At 43.1% G+C, this 22,535-nt stretch overlaps 1 pseudogene; it reads left to right on the plus strand.

Moving 5' to 3' along the window:
- The window catches only part of LOC101562651, a 25,928-nt pseudogene extending 6,677 nt beyond the window's left edge, over positions 1 to 19,251 (plus strand).
- The last annotated feature ends 3,284 nt before the right edge of the window (positions 19,252 to 22,535 follow it).

The following is a 22,535-nucleotide window of genomic DNA, read 5'->3' on the forward strand; positions in this document are numbered from 1 at the left end:
ACCTTAGAAGACTAGGGCCAAAATGTTGGCTTTCCTTGTAGCCCTCCTTTTTCTCTAATTTTGGTCTGCAAACTTAGGTTGTTAACCATCAAGAATGCTTCCAGAACTTCTGAGAAGATGTTGAAAAGCAGAAGGAAGTGAAGCCTGGCTCCAGCTCTGCTACCCAACTTCCTAGAAATCACTACAAATTCTTTAAAAAGCAATGGAGTTCTCAAAATACACTGTTGAGTAAATACTACTCTACTGTAAGCTTCTAACTCTCATATTAAGATGGGAAAAGTAGACCAATAAGCAAACACTGACATTATAAAAATATAAATAATGATTTGCCAATAAGGTGACTTTTTCTAAAATCTCATGTTATAAAAATGTTTCCTTTTGAGTTACATGGAGAGAAAACATTCTCTCAGGCTTTCACAGAGAGCACACTGGCCAAGCAATGGCCATGACTCATCCACATGGCTGACCCTGACAAAGGTTCTACAATCTGAGGTACAGGATCTCAGGATAAATCCTGAGGGGATTTCACTGACCTTATAAGACCTAAAGCTACAACTCTTATTGCATAGGTCCTGCTTTACCTTGGTCTTAACCATCCAGAAGAGAAGTATAAAAATGAAATATAAGAAGTAAAGTCACGGTGTTATGTTGAGCTGTAGGGGACTCAGGTCAACAATTTCTGACATTGACAGTGAAGCGGAAGACCCAGTACTATTAAGGGCTACTGGACTCTTTTAGAATATTTTGCTGAGTTTACACACCTATAATATTTAAATGATGGAACTTAACAAAAAAAGGAGATACAGATGGATGTCCATTTTGTATCTGTGTATTCAAAGTGGTTAGGATAGATATATAGTTACATTCCCTTAATGAATAGAGGGATTTGTTCTAATGGTGTTTTTAAATAGGATATCATGTCTGCATATTGTACAGCAATTAACTCCTAGGAAGAATGTATGCAATGTATTGATTGTTGAAACTGTCCTACCAATTTGGTTTGAAACTGTCTCATTGCTATTTGTTTCTCAATAAAATTATGGGGAAAAAAAGGGGGATACAAAAAAAGTTTTCTTTTGAGAAATTAGTTCTTTATATTATTTTATATCCCAAGTAATGTTTATGTTCAGTTGCTTTTCAGGCTGTGTCCTCACATGCTGGTGATGACACTGAGCTTATGAAAGCACTTAATGTGACCAAGCACCACAGAGTACAAGCGAAGAACAAAGGAAGTATATAGAAAGTACAAAATATTAATATAGAATGCCACAACCACGTGAAAATATAACAAAAAGCATATCCGTAAAAACTAATGTGAGGCCCTTGCACTTGCCAGTCAAGTGCTTATTCTACTGAGCCATCCCCCCACCCCCCGCCTCCTTATTGTATTAACTATGTTTTCACAATTGATTATTTTTCCTTCACAAATATTTTGAAACTTATTCTTGTTGAATTATATTCAGCTATTTTAAAAACACTGTCAAACTGACTGTCATCTGTTCTTGACATATTTAGAGAGTAAGCCTATTTTGTGTTGTTCTAAAGAGCAGAACGAGCAGACACATCTTATTCCAGTTACTTTAAAAAACCCATGTCTTTTTAATAATTAATGTCAAGCTTTAAACTAGGCTTGTAAAGTAGTAAATTCCCTGTATTGCAAGTTGAAATAAGCGAAGGAATCGACAGCTCTTAGGCGGTTGTACTGTTTCTAGAAACCACAAACTAAGAATGATAAATTATCAATATACTTTGGTACTTGCTAATTTTATTTTTATGTAGGGAAATCATAGGGATTATAAATTCAATTTGAGTAAGGTTTAAAACCATATATTTTATGATAAAAGGCTTTAACATAAGATGGCCAAAGCACTGATATTATCTATTTGATGTAAAGAGAGTTATGAGTTTCATTTTTCTGATATTAAAAGTTACTTAATAAACACTTGTTTCCATTTAAAAAAAAAAAAAAACTAATGTGAGTTTTCAGGCCTATTAAGCTGAATTCTTCCACATTATGTGTGAATAACAACACAGATAGTTTACTGTAGTCTCTGCTGCTATTTACATCAGAGTTTAATAAGCAGCTTTACCCGGAAGTCCCCCTAGTGCCACCACTCCTCATTTAGAGCAACTACATTTAAAAGTTGGCACAATTTAGCTAAAAACAAAATATAGCAAAGTGAGCACCGACACATAGTCCATGTGTCATGGTTTGTGTCTCGATGTCCCTCCAAAGCCTCACGCAGTCATGGGTGGCTTCTAGAGTTTGTGATTAATTCATGATCCAGTGCTGGGATATGGGTGGGGTGCAACGCCCGCCCTGGGCCGAGAGCCTGGATACACCGTGAAGAAGGGAGAGAGCCTGGCCAGCCGCCACAGCCACTGCTCCTCCCTGTGGTCTTTGCTGCTTTCTGTTGTCATGAACAGCTGCCCTCTGCCACGTGCCACTTGCCTTAGAGCCAGCCAAGGCTTGGCTGAAATCACCACCAACTCTGAGCTAAATAACCTTTTTTTCCCTAACTTTGGGTGTCAGGTATTTTGTCCCAGCAATGAGAAAAGAGTAACTGAGGCACCATCGTTAACAAAGCCCACATTTCCCTTGATCTTCACTGTTCGAGGGGTGGGCAGGAGAGGAGGCAGACTCAGGGCCCACAGCAGGCAGGTTCCCAGCGCAGCCTGCCTGAGATCAGGCAGCTGACGGCACACCTTGCACACGCACGCAACTGTACTCTTCAGGAACACATGTGAGGAATAATTGAGCTGAAGGAACAGTGCCACATGGTAAGCCCCTTGCACGAGCAGAGAACCCTGCCGCAACAGGGTTAGAACTTCAGTGATGAACGTAAGGGCCACCACATCCGACCTGTCACAAAGTCCTTATTCGTGACACATTGGCAAATTGATATGAGACAGAAAAATTTGAGATCAAAATGGGCGAAATACTGTTCTGTCCAAATAAAATAACTGTTCAGGGCTGGGGAGCTAGCTCAGCAGCATGAGCACCTGCCGCAAGTACAAGGTTCTGAGTTTGATCCCCCAGTACCAAAAAACCCAAAATTGTTAAGTACAAAGTAAGATGGAGTGTTTGGCTTTGTCACCAGACACTATCTTTTTAACAGCAACATTAATAATACACCAAAAGAACTGTCAAGAGCCCTAGGCGTCTCTCTGCTGCTACTACTCTTGCCTGAAATGGGGGCAGGGCAGGGAGGATTTCATGGGTAAAGGATCTCTGTCTTTACGCTCCTCCAGCAGCGAGACCTCTGTGACAACTGCCACGTTGTGCCCAGCTTGTCTGCGGGCTTGCAGGCAGTGAGGGCATGGAAAGGAAGCAGACCTGCTCTGTGGTCTAGCGAGCACCTTTCTGTTCAGGTTTGTCACCTGTTGGCAAAACAGGAAGCCCAAGGGCACGATTAATTCAGTGGGCCAATGAAAAATATGTCAAAGAGTAAACTAAAAGTGAGTTTTAGAAAAAGAAAAATAAGTGGATTTTTCTCCTTTGTTACTCTCCAATCTACTTGGATCCTAACTAAAGGCTTTAGGTTTTCTGTTTTGATTAGTATGTGCTTGTAGCCCGTAGTGATCCCAGCCTTGTGGGGACCTGGCTGGCGCGCAGTCACGGTGCATCCGTGTTCCTTTCGGATCCTCTTCCCTTTTCTCCTCTGTCTCTCTGTTTAAACTAAAGGTCAGGGCCAGGGGGATAGCTCAGTAGAATAAGTGCTTGCGTGGCAAGCACAAGTTCCTGAGTTCAATCTCCAGTACCAAAAATAAAATTAAATTAAATTAAAAAAAAATAAACTAAAGGTCTTGGAGTTTATAAAACTGAACTACAGATTCTAGAGAAAAATGTATAATACATATCCCACATCATATAAGTATACATTACACACACATGACCTCAGGTTCCAGTTCTTGCGCAGAGCTGCTCCTGGCGGCTGTGAGGACTGCAGATCACTTGCAAACAGCACAGGATCAGACACATCGTAGTACAGAAGGTACCCGTCACGTAGTGAGAAATGTCGAGACACACTGACAGTGGCCGGCAGGCCGCCTGTGGAGGCCCCCTCTCTCTCCTGTGAGCAGGGCCAGCGGGCCGGAAGTGGGAATTTGGGGGTGCTTGTCATGGTCTCTAAAGTTGCCCAGAAGAGCTGCTGCCCAGTTGATTAAATGCAACGCTGAAGCACCTCCAAGGCCACAGACGCTATATCCCGAGTCGTGGGAAGGAAAGCTGCCACGGGGAGGCCTGCGAAGGTGCAAGCCCAGGGTTCCAGACTCCCACTTTCCTGGCTCCCCTCCAGCACCCCAAGACAGAGCCAGGACGACACACTAGGGAAATACTTGCCAGGGAAGGAGGGGCAGGGCTGCGCACAATACTGAACTCACAAGGCACTGCTCGGCTTCAGTTCTCTGTCTTGCAGGTCTCAGATGACTACAGCGCTGGGGCAGGCTAATTTCCTCACTTCTTTCATTCCAGCGATATCAAAGCAAGGCCTCCAAAATACAAAAGCATTAAGGTGAGGGACACCCTTGTCACTGCACCCCTGGGCCCAAGAGAAACCTCTGGACTGAACATAGTGATTTATTTCAGGAAGTTGTTGAGCTTTTGACAATGTAATAATATACATTTGAATCTCTAAAAAGAGCTACACCATTCCATATACCTCTCCGACTGCTGAACCCTTTCATTCTAGAGCACCAAGTTCTGGGGCAATTGCTAAAACTTTTGAAAACACTGCAGTAATGTTTTCAAAAATAGCTAAAATTAAGTTTAACTCTCACTAGTTGGGATGACTAGAAACAAAGTTATACAGACTGATAAGGCATATTGAAAGGAACTTATTCCATTAAATTTTTAATATTAAAAAGACTATTGTTGAGAAGAGGCCTGACGCCATGGGTAGCCTCTTTCTACTGCTCAGTGTCACTTGTGGAAGAGCGATGAAAAAGAGAAGCTCCAAAACCGAGACATGGCGCATTCACCAGCTCTGAACATTTAGGGGATCTGTTTATGAGCTGGCTTTGTCATCTTGCACTTTCATGAGACCTCTGAGCCACTGCCCGGAAAAGTGAACCCACTGTCCACCAAATCAAGGTACAAATTCAAACCGGGCCACAACATCTTCCTGTCATTTCATTGCATGAAGATAAAACTGGAATTTATTTTTGCAGCTTCCTACAGCTTCCCTTGAACAGCTGCATGGAGTCTTCACAAGCTTTAGCTGGCTGAGAGATTGGTGACCCATCTAAGTTGTCACTGAAGTCCCCACTGAACCACTGGACAGTGAAAGGACCCGGGGTTCTCAAGCTGGGACTCCCCCTTAACGTGCCTGAGCCCAGTACACGAAGGAGTGCATGCTGGGCACCCCGGTGTTTACTGGGGACACGTGGCTCCCTGTAGTAGGGAGCCTTGTCTTCACCCTCCTCTTCACTCCACTGTGCGCATATCTCACTCAGTGTTCTTTATGTGCCGACCACTTTGTTAAAGTGGTTCAATATTTAATTAAGGATTAAATGGCAACGCGGTTTGCCTCTTACATTAGAACAACCTTCAGTGTTTACATAGCTTTTTCTAATTAATTAAATAACTTCACAGAAATTTTAAAAGTAGATTTTAAATCAAGCTTTGAGGATGCACAGGCTATTCTGAAGACATTAGATTGGAAACAAAATGTGTGGCAGTCAGGGTGGAGCACAAGTGAGCACCATCCACGGTGACCAGGACAGCCCGGAGTACCCACACCCCAGCCCAGTGGCCCTCAGATGGGCACCAAGTTGGGCACTGACCTGGGAGCCCCGAAACCGAGGGCCAGGCCAGGTGAGCTGAGGGCCTGAGGGGGAGCGCATCGTGTTTGGGGGTGAAGTCAAAATATTCTTTTAAAATTTTTTATTTTAACGAGAAAAAAACCACTAAAATCAATGACACAAAATTTCAAACCAAGATAGAAGAGAAACAACATTGCTTATTATCTTCAAAGTAAATCATATATGTGTGTGTATATATATATACACATGATAGTAAATATATATATATATGATAGTAAAGACTCACTACTAATTTCTTAGTTCACTGAAAGGTTTGCACTTAGTATCATTTGATCAATTTTTCATGCCTGTATCTTTAATCTGAGCAACTACTTTGAAAATAACTATACTTTTTTTTTTTTTTTTTTTTTTTTTGCAGAACCAGGGATTGAACTCAGGCCCTTGCACTTACCAGGCAAGCACTTATTCTACTGAGCTATCTCCCCAGCCCTAAAGAAGTTGTTTTTTGTTTGTTTGTTTGAAAATAACTGTACTAATTCCACTGTTTGAATTCAATCCTGTCCTTGGGTTTATTTTCCTACCACTAGACACACTGGATTTTGAGCATCTGTTACTTCTCTCTGTGATGGTGACTATGGTATGTGTGTTCACACACGTTTTCCTGGCCCCCGTGGAGCTGTTGCGCGGGCTTAGCCCATCTCTCCTCTCCCGCTCCTCAGAGAGAAAGGGCTAGGAGGAGCCCACGAAGTCCACTCAGTGCTTCTTCCAGTTCAATGAAGGAACTATGTTTACTCGTTTACTCTGCAAAGCCAGAACTTGTCACTTGGCTCGTCCTCCTACCAATGGCTACCTACTTCTCCCATGAACAAGCCGGAAGAACTGGAGAGAGGGGCTGCCTGGGCTAAATCACCAGGAAGGACCCAGCAGGCACCGCAGGAGGCCCGCGGGACAACCCCCTCTCCCCACTATCCCCCACCTGCCCACCCCCTCACCTTGTCCTCAGCGTGCTCCTGCGCGCTCAGGCTCCTGTGCTTGACCCCCAGTGCAAAAACAGTCTTGGCACTGATACAGTGATGATGGCAAGACTGAGCTCTGTGGTGAGCACACACGCCCGTGATTGAGACCGTGACCGTGACCGTGACTGTGACCACGGCCTCACCTCCCACTCCTGCTGCGGCCTGCGCTGGGTTCCACCTTGCACACCCAGGACAGCCCACTGTCTTGGTGCACACACATGCATGCACACTCGCTTGCTTGGAGATTTCAACAACCCCTATGTAGACTACTTTAGGAAATGCGCAAATGAATTTCAGTAAGTTTCTTTACTCCTGTTCCACCCAGTGTCATTAATGTTCATATATATACACGCATATATAAAAACTGCGTGACACACGCAGCACGCGTTTCCAAGTCGACTTGGCTATGGAAGCCTTCTGGCACAGGACATTTTCACAGCACATACTTTGGAAATACTTTGTAGACTGTGCAACAGCCCAGCACATGGCGCCTATTTACACACACGTCCAGATGTGCAAGGAAGCGTGGCTGCGCTCATCCAGCCTCCCATCGGCTGCCGGCTCTGAGGCAGAAAGTGTACGCAGCGCGCTTATAATGCGAGCGGCCATGTGGGATGCTATGCGGGACGGAAAAACCTGAAAAACATGTCGAACGCGTTTTTATTCTCTATTTGCATGAAAATGTTTTAAAAAGCAATTTAATACACAAAGTCTTAATCTATTAACAAAAACACACTGGATCTGTGCTAGAAATTGTAAGCTGTAAGCCAAGGAGACACTGTGTACATTACAAAAATATTTTAATATTAAATAACACTACTATATTTTAACTCATTTTTAGTATGCACGATCTTCCAGAATTTAAAATTAAAAAGGATTAACTGATCTTTTTTAAGTTAAAACATCAAAAATATATTTTAAACATGTACTTTAGGATTTACAAACCATACACCCAAGATAAATATATTTTAATTAGATAGCAAGCGTACCCACACGAATGACTTAACCCCCCCCCCCCCGTACTTAGCATTGTCCCAAGACGAAGCTTCCTCCCAGCTCTCTTCTTGTCCCCAACTTTCATGCACACTGGAAAAGTCTGAAATGACTGGCCCAGGCGTTCTGGCAGTGAAGTGAGCCTTGGAAGTGCCAAGCGCACCTTCCCTGGGCAGCTGGGAGCCAGCACGCCGGTGCTGACCTGGGCTGCGACCTCAGAACGGCCGGGCTTGGCGTGAACGCGCAGCACGACTGGGCAGCTCCGCCTGCGCTCCCGCATGCACCCTAGCGCAGCCTCTTGCCGTCTCTTCCCACTGCCGCACGGCCGTTTCCCGTGAGTGTGCTCTACAATTAGCCATCCCATCCACCCTGGACCTGGTAAAGTTTATAGTCCACGCTACTCACAGGCTGGGAGGTTCTCTCGCTAGCAATTCGTATACTGCGGAACCTTCCTACTGCAGCTTTCTGCATGTCGCTCCTGCAATCTTCTAGCAGGTAGCAGACGCTTTGTTCTTTGAATCCTGAACTACGTCTAGAGAGGAATAAGCATATAAACTATTACATGGAGTGACAAGATTTCACAGCTGAATCTAAAAATCTATTTTGCAAATTTACAAAAAGGATTTGGAAAAGCGAAATAATGTGCCCTGGGTTATCCAATCACATGAGAATTAAATCCAGGCAAGAAGCCAAGTGTTTGATTTTAACTTAGCATTGTATCAGCCTGTGCTAAAAGAAATAAATTATGCTAAAATACACTTGTTCACTTTTGAGTTTTAGGAAATCTATAAAACCAATCCGTATGTATAACCAAGAATTCTGCATTTTTTCGAAGCTACCATTTTCTTTAAAATTAATCACTGTACTCTCCTGATGCTACAGACAGCGGGGAGTTCATTTGATTAAACATCTGCAGGCCCAGAGCAAGCTTCGGCTGTGCTGCTGCTTCCTGCCACAACACCTGGGCACAGGGTGCCATCAAACTAAGACACTTGTCGCTGGTGCAGCACTGGCTTCCCAGAGCCTCAGCTCACAACAGTGGCGCGAAAGACCTGCACTTCGCATTTTAAACGCTGTAAATAAAGAACTCAAAAAAAAAAAAAAAAAAGGTCTACCATTGCTATTATTAGAATCTGGCTAGACCTTACAGACTCAGAGCTCAAAGACACAGTCCCTGTCTCCATGAGCTCTGCATACAGAAATGGAGACAGGAGCCGTCAGAGGGGTGCAGAGCCACGAGAGGCCGCGCGGTGCAGGACACACGTGCACTTGTTCCCGTTCTGAGTAGACGGCTTGCCTTTCCGGGATTGCCAGTGCTGTAGACAACATAGCATTGTAGGGAACTGATCAAAACTGTGTTCACTTTTCCTTCTTAACTCTTCGCTGATCATCGCTGACTTCATCTCTCAGAGTTTCCTACAGGGAAGCTGGCTGCTGCTTCGCTTCCTTCTGCTTCCCTTTTCTTTTGGATGTGCTGCATCTGTATTTTTTCACTCTTCTGTGATGAGGGCTGGAATTATAGTAAAAGCTACTGGCTGGATTTTTATTTTCATAAGAGAAAATTTAAAAACTGAAGCTTCAACCTTTCCTGAAAATCCTTCCCAACTCTGCACTTTCTTCTTTAGCTGCAGCAGTGTATTTCAGCAAATACTACCGTCACTGGCTAAGGCCTGTCCCCAAGGCCTTGGGAGCCTGCTGAGTGTCAGAGACTGGACACGGCACTGTCATCTCAAGCACAGGAGAAGGAGACAGTGGATTGGTGTTTAATCATTTTTCGTAAGCAGTGGACACGCTAAAAGTCAACTTAGAGACATTCAGCTCACTAATGCAACACTTGATGACTGCTGTAGAAAAAAGAAAAACTACATGAAACAACTGATCCATTCTGAGTCTAGGTGAAAGGTTCACTGGGAGCAGTTGGACCTATCAGCCCAGCTTCTGGACTATAAACGTAAGGATGAAATGGTGAAACGATTGGAGAATCACCTTCTCTGTTTACCTGTGTCAATAAGAGCTGGCACGCTCTGTTTGCAAAGGCTGACACACAGAGCAGATAATCTCTCAATGAGTAATTGAGTTGACACCATTAGAAGCTGGGAGTGTCAAAGGTGGCAGAGATAATGACCCCATGTCCTGCAAGTTTGAGATTCAATGAGAAAAGAACAAGTAACAGCACATAAAGTGAAATGGAAGCCAACGTGTAACCTGCTATATACAGGCAGCTGATTTTCTTTGCATTTTTTTTTCTGATCTCTTTCAACCTTCTTTTCCCTTCCTACATTCTGTTCTATAATGCAGTTAAGAAAATATCTTTCAGGGCTGGGGAGATAGCTCGGTAGTCTAAGCACCTGTGTGGCAAGTGCATGACCCCAGGTCCGAATTCTGGTACTACACACTGTGTAGGCACCAGAATACTGGGCGCACTGTGCTGGCCACCAGAACTGGGTGTGGTGGCACATGCCTGTAATCCCAGTGCTGGGGAGGCTGAGACAGGAGGATCACTATGAGTCTGAACTGCATAGTGAGATCCTGTACCAAATAAATAGATAGATGATTAAAATATATATATATATCTTTCAAACACTAAAGCTTCCTTGGTTTTCTCGTCCAGTATGCATAATTTCTAGTCATCCTGAATAATATCTTAGTTACATTCATGGGACATCAATAAATTTTCAACTGGTTCATATTTCAGAGAATACACAGACATATGATAGTGACCAAGGGCTGACAAGATAACTCAGTGGGCCAAGCGCCTGCTAGGCAAGCGCAGGGACCAGGGTTCACTCCTTGGCACAACATGTCACACCAGCCCCAGCCCTGGATCCCAGCACTGGGGAGGCTGAAAACAGGAGGATCACTAGGAGTCCAAGGTGCATAGTTAGACCCTGTACCAAACACACAGACAGACAGACGGATGGATGGATGGATGGACAGACAGAAGGAAGGAGGGAAGGAAGAAAGAGACTAAGAAGGAAACAAACCTTAGAGAACAAACACATAGCTGAGTTGATCGCTAAGAATATAAGGAACACAACTGTCCATGGAGAAAGGAAAAAGTAAACATTCATCTTCAAGACTGTAACACAGATTTTTCCCTTTTTAAATTTTAAAAACATATCCATTTTTGGATTAGACAATTTCTTTCAAAACGTTTATAGGGATCCTTTGGTCTCACTGTGATTGGTTTTACCTGGGGAGAAATGGCAGCAGGAATGAGAAATGAGAAAGCTAGACAAGAAGACAAAAGCTGGGCTAGGTGGTTGCTGCTCTGCCTGATGGGCAGGACTAACTCAACGGCACAACAAAATGGTCCTTTATTTATACTTTTGCAAAGTTAGTAACACATGACACAAGGTTGTCTAGCGACTAATTACTGATGTTAACCAGACAGGATGTTTATCTCAGGACCAAGGTAGCTTGTTGGCTTTAGGCACCGAGGCCTAGTCCCACCTACACACACTTGATCAATTTCCTAGCCTCCTGGGCTCCCAACAGACTTATTTTAAAAATTTAAAACAATTATAAAAGCCATCATAGCCAGATGTGTAACGCGTAAGAGACTTCCCTTTACATGCAGTTTAGGGTTAGTTTACCTTGGATGCAATCTTCTGTCAATTCAGTATTTTACTTTAAAAAATAAGAAATTTATCAAGAGAAGAAAAATAAGCAGACATAAATTCCTACTAATATTTTTGCTTCAGGGTGGGCCAATTAGCTCAGTGGATTAAAGCGCCTGCAAGCAGGTGCAGGGGCTGGGGTTCAATCGCCAGGCCTGTTGTGCTGGCCGCACTCCCGAGGCAAGCTGCGACAGCAATTGAGACTCAGCGTGGCGGCGCGTGCCTGCAATCCCAGCCCTTAGGAGGCTGTAAACAGGCGGATCACTACAGGTCTGATCTAGTAGTGAGATCCTGAACACCCTGTAGACCCTTCCCTAAAAAATAAAAAAAACCTTTTGCTTCACAGATTTTTATGAACAAATCTAATACTCAAGTACAAATGACTTTTAAAATATGTTATTGATACCTATTATTTTACAAAATACTAGATTTATTGTGGAGTTTTTGCACATTATATAGTTTGCTTCTATCCACTCTCTCAGTGTCCTCTTTTTCACTCCTTCCTTCCTGCCCCATTTCCCTTCTTTTCACAATAATTTTCTTTCTTCTTTCATGCCCTCTTTTTTAGATTCCATATTGTAGGGAAAACGTGCCAGATTTGTTTTTCTGAGCTGTTTTATTTTAACATAATGATCATGAGTTCCATTCATTTTCCTGCAATTGACATAATTTCATTCTTTTTATGGCTATAAAGTACATTCTCTTTCTCAGTCATCAGTCGATGGGGACAGAGGCTGGCCCCTTACCTTGGCTACTGTGAAGGGCACCACAGTAAACACAGGCATGCAGGGGCCCCTCAGCACTGGCGCTGACTCACTCGCTGCATTCCAGGGTGTAGGGTCTGCAGGTCACAGAGTAGTCTTATTTTAAATGCTTGAGCTACTTCCATGCTGACCTCAGCCGTAGCTGTGCCACTGTGTGCTCCCACGGGCCGCGCAGGACGTTCTTCCTCACAACCTCGGAGCACTCGCCACTTTGGGTTTTGTTGGTGACAGCCATTCTGGTGGGGGTGAGGTGAAATCGCAGCGTAGTTCCGACTTGCACTCACCTAATGGCTGAAGATGCTGAACATGTTTCTCTAATACTTGCTGACCATTTGCACTCTCTTCAAAAAAATTAGGTATGCTCGAATCACCTGCCTAATTCGTTTGTGCTTTTGGGCTTTTTGATGTTTCACATCCAAGATGTGGAACCAGCTGACATTAAAGTAGATGAGAGGCTGTTTTAAACAAGAGGAAGCAAATGAAAGGACAGAAGGAAGGGTGCCAGGGAGAACAATGCTGGGTGGAAGAACTAGTTTCGTCACTCTGGGATCATGATATCGACGTGAACTTATCAAGGTGAAAGATGTACACTTAGCCGCTGTTAAGAGAAACAGCAAGTCACAAGGCAGCACATACGGCACTGTCAGTTCTTATTTTTGACAATGAATTAATGTATACAGAAATCAAGAAACTGTCTACGATGGTGTTGACATAAATGTTTTAATCTGCCTCTGGGACTAGATTCTAAGCACATTTTTCTTTTTCTCTAAAACTTTTTTTGAGTTATGCTATTAGAAAATGCTCTTAAGAGGAAGAATTTTTATAAGGATGTGAAGTGATAGATGTATTAATTAGTTTCATTGTATTTATCTCATAATGTATACATGCCTCAAAATATGTACACTTTAAGTATAGGATTTGTCAATTACACTCATTAAGAAATTAATAATAAAAACACCTCAAAATTATATTGAGTATGAGTGCTGAGCAAAAATTTAGACTATATTCAACAACTTCTGACATTGCTAGTCATGCAAATAACCCACTATTATTATAGACTACTGGACTCTACTGGATTACTTTGCTGAATTCATGCACCTACAATATATGAATGGCAATGGAATACCCATCTCTGACAAAAGTAAACAAAAAAGGGGATATAAATGAAAGAACATTTGGTAGTAGGAAAATATATATATATATATAATATATATCTGTATATACAAAATAGTTAGCATAGATATACAGCTACTTTCTCTTAGTTCAATGAGAAGAAAATTTTGAATAGTGTTTAGACAAGATATCATGTCCGTCTCTTGTACTATGAATAACTGTTATGAAGACAACAATATGCAATGTATTAATTATTATAACTGTCCTACTAACCTGCTTTGAAACTGTCTCATTGCTACTTCTTTCTCAATAAAATTAATATAAAAATAAATAAAACAAGGAAAAAAATTTAGAATACAAAAATAAAATTTTTCTGGTGTCATTAGAGACATCCAAATACAGGGATGTCTATACTTAGTATGTGTAATAGTACATCTACCATCTAGGGATAATTTGATTTCTTCCTTTCTTATTTGTTTTGTTCTCTTGCTTAACTGCCCTGGCTAGAATTTCAATATTGTACTGAATAGGTGCGGTGAAAGTGAAGATCCGTGCTTCCCAGATTATAGAGGAATTATTTGTTTTCCCTATTCAGATGTTAGCTGTGGGTTTGTCATATATGTTTTTACTATGTTGAGGTACGATCCCCCAATATGGGTTTCTTCCACTCTCCCCTTTAACTTTGACATGGAGGATGCTGCAGCCAGGCACAGTGCTACACATCTGTAACCCCCGCCTGAAGAAGACGACGCAGGAGCATAGCAAGTCTTGAGTACCACAGAGGCACTCAGTGAAACCTCTCTCAAAAATTAAATTAAAATAAAAGATCTAGTGGTATAGATCAGTTGTAGAAGGAAAAAGTGTCATATTCAATTTTGTCAAAGGCTTTTTCTGAAGCAAATAGGATGACTGTATGATTTTTTTCCAGATTGTACTTATGTGGTATATCATGTTTACGATTTTCATATGTTGAATTATCCTTGCATCTTCCTTAAATGTGGTGTATGATCTTTTCAATATGCTGTTGAATTCCGTTTTTCTAGTATCTTATTAAGAAACTTGTCATCTATATTCATCAAAGCTATTGGTCCAAGGTTTTCTTTTTCTGTTTGTCCTTCTCTAATTTGGTATCCAGGAGAAACTGGCTTTATAGAATAAATTTAGCATTCCCTCCCTTTCTATTTCATTGAATAGTTTGAGGATCATTGGTGCTAGTTTTATTTGAAGTTATTATAAAATTCTGAGAGAAATTAATCTAGTCCAGGAATTTTCTTTATCAGAAGGCTTTTTATTATTGTTTCAGTCTCATAACTTGTTATTTATCTATGTATGTAGACTTTTTTATATCCTCTCATTTTTTCTTAAGTCAAAAAAGTCTGGAAATTTATCCATGTCTTTTAGATTCTCTAATCTAATATCACATAGGTTTTCAAAATAGTTTACAGTGGTCTTCTGGATTTCAGTGGTGTTGTTTATGATGTCCCCGTTTTCATCCCTGATTATATTGATCTAGTTCTTCTCTTTTGATTAATTTGGCTAAGATCAAACTTATTTATCTTTTCAGAAAACCAACTCTTTGTTTCATTGGTCCTGTGCATTATTCTTAAGATTTTTATATTTTTTGAACTTGCTTTAGTCTCAAATATCTATTACAGAAAATGTTTCATGAAGTGCTGAAAAGAATGTGTATTCTGCAACTGTTGGGTGGAATGTTCTACAGACATCTGTTAAGTCCATTTGATCTGTGATGTAGTTGGGAAGAGAGTCTGACAACCCCTCTGTGAGAATGAAACTCTGAAGTGATCCACTGTATATTATATTGGGTCCTACGTGTCCCTTTATGTCAAATAGTGTTTCTTTTTATGATATCAGACTCACTGATTCTCCATGCATATGTAGTTACATCTTCTAACTCGATTCCTCCCTTTACCAGTATGTAAGTCTGTCTCTTCTGATTAATCTTGTCTTAAATCCTGCCTTGTCAGATAACAGCATGCTCCAGCTTGCTTTCTGATTCCGTTTTCATGGAATACTGTTTTCCATACTTTTGCTTTCAGTCTGAGTATATCTTTTCTAGTGAGGTACATTTCTTGTAGGCAGCAAACAGCTGGGTCTTTGTTGTTTTTTGTTTTGTTTTGTTTTTTTAATTTATGTATTTGGTACAGTCTTACTATGAAGCTTGGACTCATAGTGATCCTGCTGTTCTAGCCTTGTCAGTGCTGGGATTATAGGCATGCACCACTACACCTGGTTATGGTGGCTGGCTTGGCAGTTCCAAGGTGGAGCCAGTATGCATGTAGTACCAGGAATCGAACCCGGGTCCTTGTGCTTGCCAGGCAGGTGCTCAGACTGCTGAGGTATCTCCCTGGCCCTCAATATTAGTTTTTAATCCAATCCTCCAGGTTGTGTCAATTAATTGGAAAATTAGGACTATCTGCATTCCTATCAATAAAGAAAGGTGTGCACTGATCCTGACATTTTGTTGCTTCTCAAATGTTTGATTCTTTCCTAATTCTCAGTAGTTTATTTACCTTTGCCTCTTTTGTGTTTAAGATTTCTTTAATTATGTTATGAAAGACTGGTTTAGTGATCGTGATTAGTTTCTAATTATTTTGGAAGGTCTTTATTTCTCCTTTAGCTCTGAAGGATAACTTTACTATGTGTAGTATCTAGATTGGCAGTCACTTTCTTTCCAGGCTTGAAATACAATGTTGCACTCCCTTCTGGATAGAGGAGATGTCTGAGGTTATACTGATGGGTCTGCCTCTGTAAGTGACTTGACATTTTTCTCTTGCAGCTTTCAATAGTCCTTGTTTGTTCTATCCTCCTGGCATTTTAACTTAATGTGATAGAGTGATTCCTTTCTGGCCTGGGTATCCATATCTTTCCCAAGGTTTAGGGTGCTTTCTGTTACCACTGCATGCACTGAATAGATTTTTCTATGCTAATAGTCTGGATGTTATTGAGCTCTTCTACAGCAAAAATTTACATTTGGCCTTTTAACTATGTTCCAGGGTTCTTGGATATTTTTTCACAATTTTTTTCAGTGCTGGGAACTGAACTACCAAGTCACATCTCCAGCCTTGTATTTATTACTTATTTTGAGACAGAATCTGGCTAAATTGCAGCACAGACTGGAACTTGTGTTTCTCCTGGTTCAGCTTCTTAAACTGCTGTGATTATAGGCACACACCACATTTGGCTCTTTTTATTACAGTCTGAATATGACAGTTTACCAATGTTATCGTCAAGTCCTGAACATCTTCTTTCTCCTTGACCCAATTGATGGCTCGGACTCCAGATTCTTTTATTTTTATTTGGCTTATTGCCTTTTCCATTCACAAGATTTCTGTTTATCTCTTCTTTAGAATCTCTAATTTTTTGCTGGATTGTTCCTAAATTATCTTCCTTGATTCATTCAGCTATTTGCTTTCTACCCACTTTGATATTGCTTATGTTTTACTGAAAGTCAGACCTAAATGAGAAAACATCACCTCTAAGATTACACCTCACTGTTGCTCATACCATGTAAGGGCCGGGACAGGCAGAGCGAGGCTGGGATTTCAGAGCTCCAGTTAGGCCTCATTTGGGAGGGAAACATGGTGGATGCCGATCCTTTGTACTCTGTGTTTGGCATTTCATCTTCCTTTATTTATTTTCCTAGCCTTCTTATTTGCATTCACTTACTGACAAGTTATGAACTTTTGGAGGAATAATTTTGTCTTGCTTTTTCCATACTTCTTGTATTTGTATGATGGGATTTGTGCATCCAGTGTAATGGGTATATCTTCCACCTTTATGTGAGACCTTTTTTGTTCTTAGTGTCTAACATTCTTGGGATGGTTTGACCCCTAATACTTCTTAGAAAAGAGAAGACAAACTTCAGTAATGACAACAGCACAAAGACAACCCTGATATTGATATATACTACAGACCAATTAAAACCAACAACTCCTCTGTCATGAACAACAGAAGTGAAAGAGTTACAATGTAGAGTACATTAAAGGCTACAAATTAACAAAGGTTAAAGGTAATAAAATGGAGAGGATGGGAAAAAGAAAAATGGAGAAGTAAAAATTTCAAAAGAAAAGAGAAGAAATATGAGAAGAAAAATTGAGGCAAAATAAAGAATTTAATGAAAATTAGAAAAAAGCAATATAGGAAAAAAGAATACAAGAAAAAAAAAGAAAGAAAGAAAGAAAAGAAAAGGGGAGGTTAGTGAAAGAAGGGCAAAGAAAATTTAAAATATCGTAGTCAAAAACATTTTCCAACTCGCTCTGCCGCCTGGGAGGCCGGGCTAGGCGGAGGCCCGGTGCCCCAAGACAACAGCCTAGGGGAGGCGACAGTCGCGGGGCAGGAAGCGCGGCTTAAAAGGCCAGCGGGCAGCTGGCGCTTCCTCGTGGCCTCAGCCCCGCTCGCCTCGGCCCGGCCCGCCGCCAAGGACCGCCGCCGGGGTGAGGCGCTGCTCCTGCCCCGCGCCGGCCCTCCGCTGTTCGGCTGCTAGGCCCGCCCGCCGCCCGCCGCCTGCCCTCGGGACGCCCAGAGGCCGCTACAGCGAGGAAGACCCCAACTTCTTCAAGATGGTGGAGGGCGTCTTCGACCGCGGCGCCAACATGGTGGAGGACAAGCTGGTGGAGGACCTGCGCACCCGCCAGAGCGAGAAGCAGAAGCGCAATCGCGAGCGCGGCATCCTGCGCATCATCAAGCCCTGCAGCCACGTGCTGAGCGTCTCCTTCCCTATCCCGCGCGACGGCTCCTGGAGGGCTACCGCGCCCAGCACAGGCAGCACCGCGCCCTGCAAGGCAGGCGTCCGCTGCAGCACTGACGTGAGTGTGGATGAAGTGAAGGCGCTGGCTTCACGGATGACGTACAAGTGTGCCGCGGTTGATTACCATTTGCAGGGGCTAAAGCAGGTGTTAAGAGCAATCCTAGGAGCTATTCAGATGGTGAATTAGAAAAGATCACAAGCAGGTTCACCATGGAGCTAGCAAAGAAGGGTTTTATTGGTCCTGGCATTGATGTGCCTGCCCCGGACATGAGCCCCCGCAAGCGGGAGATGTCCTGGATCGCGGACACTTACGCCAGCGCCGGGGCACTGTGATATTAATGCACACGCCCGAGCAGTCAAGGGGGCATCCTCTGCAACTGGCCGACGTGTTCTCCATGGAATTGAAAATTTCATCAAGGAAGCTTCCTACATGAGCATTTTAGGAACGACACCTGGCTTTGGAGATAAAACGTTTGTTGTTCAAGGCTTTGGCAATGTAGGCCTGCACACTACGAGATATTTACATCGTTTTGGTGCTAAGTGTGTTGGTGTTGGGGAATCTGATGGGAGTATATCTAATCCAGATGGTACTGACCCAAAAGAACTGGAAGATTTCAAATTGCAACATGGATCAATTCTGGGATTCCCTAAGCCAAGAATATAGGAAGGAAGCATTTTGGAAGCTGACTGCGATATCCTGATCCCAGCTGCCAGTGAGAAGCAGTTGGCCAAATCCAGTGCACCCAAAGTCAACGCCAAGGTCATCGCTGAAGGTGCCAATGGACCCGCCACCCCAGACGCGGACAGGATCTTCCTGGAGAGGAGCGTCATGGTTACTTCCGATCTCTACTTGAATGCTGGAGGAGTGATGGAATCTTACTTTGAGTGGCTGAAGAATCTACACCATGTCAGCCATGGGTGATTGACCTTCAAATATGAAATACCACTTGCTGAGGTCTGTTCAAGAAAGCTTAGAAAGAAATTTTGGGATGCATGGTGGAACAATTCCTATCGTCCCAACAGCAGAGTTCCAGGACAGGATATCGGGGACACTGGAGAAAGACATCGTGCTCTCTGGCTTGGCCTACACGATGGAGTGCTCTGCTAGGCAAGTCATGCACACAGCCATGAAGTACAACCTGAAGAAGGTGGCCTGTGTCAGTACCACTGAGGTCTTCAGAGTGTGCAGTGAAGCTGGTGTGACCTTCACCTAGATACTGGTGGCCCACTGTCTGGCCACCTCCTCCACCTGTACTTTCTGCAGCCCTCACAGTTTACATGTAACCACAGCAATCTTTCCCATGACTCAGTAAATAACGGACCACTCTCAACCAGTCAGCCCAAATCAGCCCTTTAAGAGGAAGCAAGAGAAGGCTAGGGGATCCTGCACAAGCTGTGCCAGGGAGCCACACAGACATCTTGCCTTGGACTACAAAGCCACTCCTCCGGGGCTGTGGCCTTGCTCCCAGATCCCAGTCCTTGCTGACCCAGAAGCTTCTGTGAGCTAGCGCTTTGACACACCTAGGTAGTTATATGGCATCCTCATAAGGTGGCATGGTCCTCAAGTGAGTTACTTGAGTAAAAGTATTTTATATCAACAACAACAAAAAAACCTCAATTTCACAAGTTGCAAAGAAAAATAAAAGCTATTCCTCTTGTGCACTTTATTCTTGTAGAATAAAATATATACATGCTGCCGTAAAAAAAAAAATTTCCATGCTGAGATATTTGGGTGGGTGAAGCGTCCTCCTCTGGAGTCCACGACGTATGGGCAGAGCGCAAGCAGCACAGCCGGAGCCCTCTGTGCCCCGCACCCGCCCACCGGCTGCTGTTGTGCAGAGCTGGCCCTGCCCCACCCTTCCTCCTGGCTGAACCAGTCAATGGATACTGTCTGCCTCCTCATGGCTGCACTCATTCCAGAGTCTCGTGGCGTTTGCTGGGTCCTGTGCATACCGAGCCACTGCTATCGGCACTAGCCCCGGAGCCGTGGCGAGCAAGGGCCACACCTGCCACCACCATGACACCCTCCAGCATGGCACATATCCAAGCAGAGGTGTGTCCCGAATGCTGCAAGGGAAGCAAGGGAGCAACCAGATCCAAGTTCTGCGCTGGAAAAGGAGGTGGGGGACCCACGCAAAGCCTGGCGTGCCCTCGTACTTTCAGACCCAGGCCCCTAGGAAACCTCACGTGGCCAGCCTGGCCGACCAGCACAGAGGCTGGCACTGCCACCTGCAGTGTCCTCCCCAGCCTGAGCTTGCCAGTGCTTACACTTTTCAGGGTGTGTGACTAGCCCTCCTCCTTTCCACGACTGTCTCGTCTCATCCTTACCCAGCCACCGTGCCAAAGTGGCCCCGACACCCCTGAAGGTTGGTTCTCTGTGACGTGATGCCTGGAGAAGTGCAGACTCAAACAACAAGCCCTCTCCTATGGCTCCTGGCTAGACCACTCCGAGACAGCTTGCACTGGCTGGGGGCTTTCCCAGGGCTACTGCTACTGGTCCAAGGTTCTGTGCTCGTAGAGTCAGGCTCCCCTTCATCCTGAGAGCCAGGCTGGCACTGCAGACTGCTTCACTCTTTTCTCTGTGTTGCCTTTCTGTTTCTCTGTGACTTTTAGCTTCACCTGGATCCCACAAGCTTTTCTTTGTTGCCTCAGACAGACTGCACGCTGCTAGTGGCTGCTTCACGCCACCATCTTTGCTCCTGCTTGGCCAGTTCATCTGTTTGTTGGTTGGTTTTGTGGTCTCCCTCTATTGTCCAGGGTAGGTTTGAACTCCTGAACCCAACCTTGCTTCCAGCCTTAGTCTCCCGAGTGGTTGAGACTTCAGGAACGTCCACCTGTACCTGGCTCCTTGGATGGTTCTGGCAATGTCCACAAACTGGGCAAAATTACTTTTCATTAGAAGACAAAACAATGCAAGAGAATAAACACTACCAAAAAATCCAAACTGAGAATACTCTCTTAGTAAATGGCTAGATTCACTCAATTCAACCACCATGAATTAGAAAGATTATGTACTAAAATGGTAACTATGACCCAATTATAACTGAATGTTAGGGGTAAAGTTAAGTAACAGAAGCAGAAAAATGAGGATTTTTCTAGCTGAATGCTGGGTGGGGCTCACTACAAAAGCAGTGCTGTAACACTGATTTGTGTCTTACTTCATCTTCTAGATGAATGCCAAGCAAGGAAGTGGGGGATCAGGTCGGCACCTCTAGAGCTCCCCTTGACTGCGACAGGGCGTATGGTGATGAATTTTAAACTGGCACAGGGTAAGGGCCTACACAGGCATCAAATTTAGTCCCACATTTTACTGTGCCACCATTTATACACCATCCTGCAAAAGCTGGGGTTCAAGGTGAAGAAAGGACCTGAATTAGAAAATGAATTTTTAGTCTTTATTGAAGAATACAGACTACCGACTTTCTTAGGAACACACTTCTGCTTCCCATAGCGCCGAATGGCCCTGTGTATCCCAGGGAGCCTGAGCTGCACTCTCGGGAGAGCACAGTGGAAGAAACAAGACGCGGATACAGCAGAAGTCAGAGCACCGTGTTTTAATATGGAAAAAAGGCAATAATGGCAAGAAGAACATAGCTCTAGTCATGAGAATGAGAAGAAAAAGGGAATCTGCCAATAACAAAAATGTATCAGATTCTAGGATTTATTAAAAGACACAGGTAATTATTTTAACACTTTTTATATATCACAATACACAAGCCCCATAGAGCCAGGCAAGGAAATACGAGTAAGCCTATTTCTAACGCTCTTAAAATTCATTTAATAATAAAAATGGCAAATTCAATTCTTCCCTTTCAGTCACAACCTAAAGTGGTTTAGAGGGCACAAAGTCTCAGCTAAGAAAGTTTCATTGCATAAAGCTGGTTATTTATGCGAGCCAGGACACAGGAGGAGAATTAAACCCTTGGATGCTTTGTCTGTAAGCGAATCTTTAAGACCAAATAAATAAAAGATTAAGAGCATCATTTTCAGAACTGAAACAAACGGCTTTCTTATGTTTTTAAAGACTGAACTCAGCTAACTGATTCTGTTTAATGAGATCACAATGAAATGCCTCTTGCCAACATACCAAGTAGGGTTAATTCTCCTTGAAGATAATGTTTGATTGTATCTGAAAAAGAAAAACTGTCCTGTAGCTCACCATCTGCCCAGAAATTTATCCTATGCTGGAATAGAGGCATGAAGAAGCAAAAGGTGGGCCTTGAACTACCACTGAGTCAATGATAAATTAATGAAAGAGGATCATTAGAAATCTATCCATCGGAATTGGAGGTCACACCTGGGGAACATGCCAGAAATGTCAAAGGCCACAATTTATCACTGGATACACCACCAAAGTAAAGAAACATTTTTAGATCCATTCACTATTCATGATGAATAAGGCCTAAACAGATCTATAAATGACAGAAGACAAAATTGATCATTCTATCTCACAGAAAAAAATTAAAACCTTTGTATCTCCACCGGAATAAATAATCTT

The sequence above is a fragment of the Octodon degus genome, unplaced genomic scaffold (genome assembly GCF_000260255.1).
Source record: "Octodon degus isolate 3935 unplaced genomic scaffold, OctDeg1.0 scaffold00129, whole genome shotgun sequence".
Lineage (NCBI taxonomy): Eukaryota > Metazoa > Chordata > Mammalia > Rodentia > Octodontidae > Octodon > Octodon degus.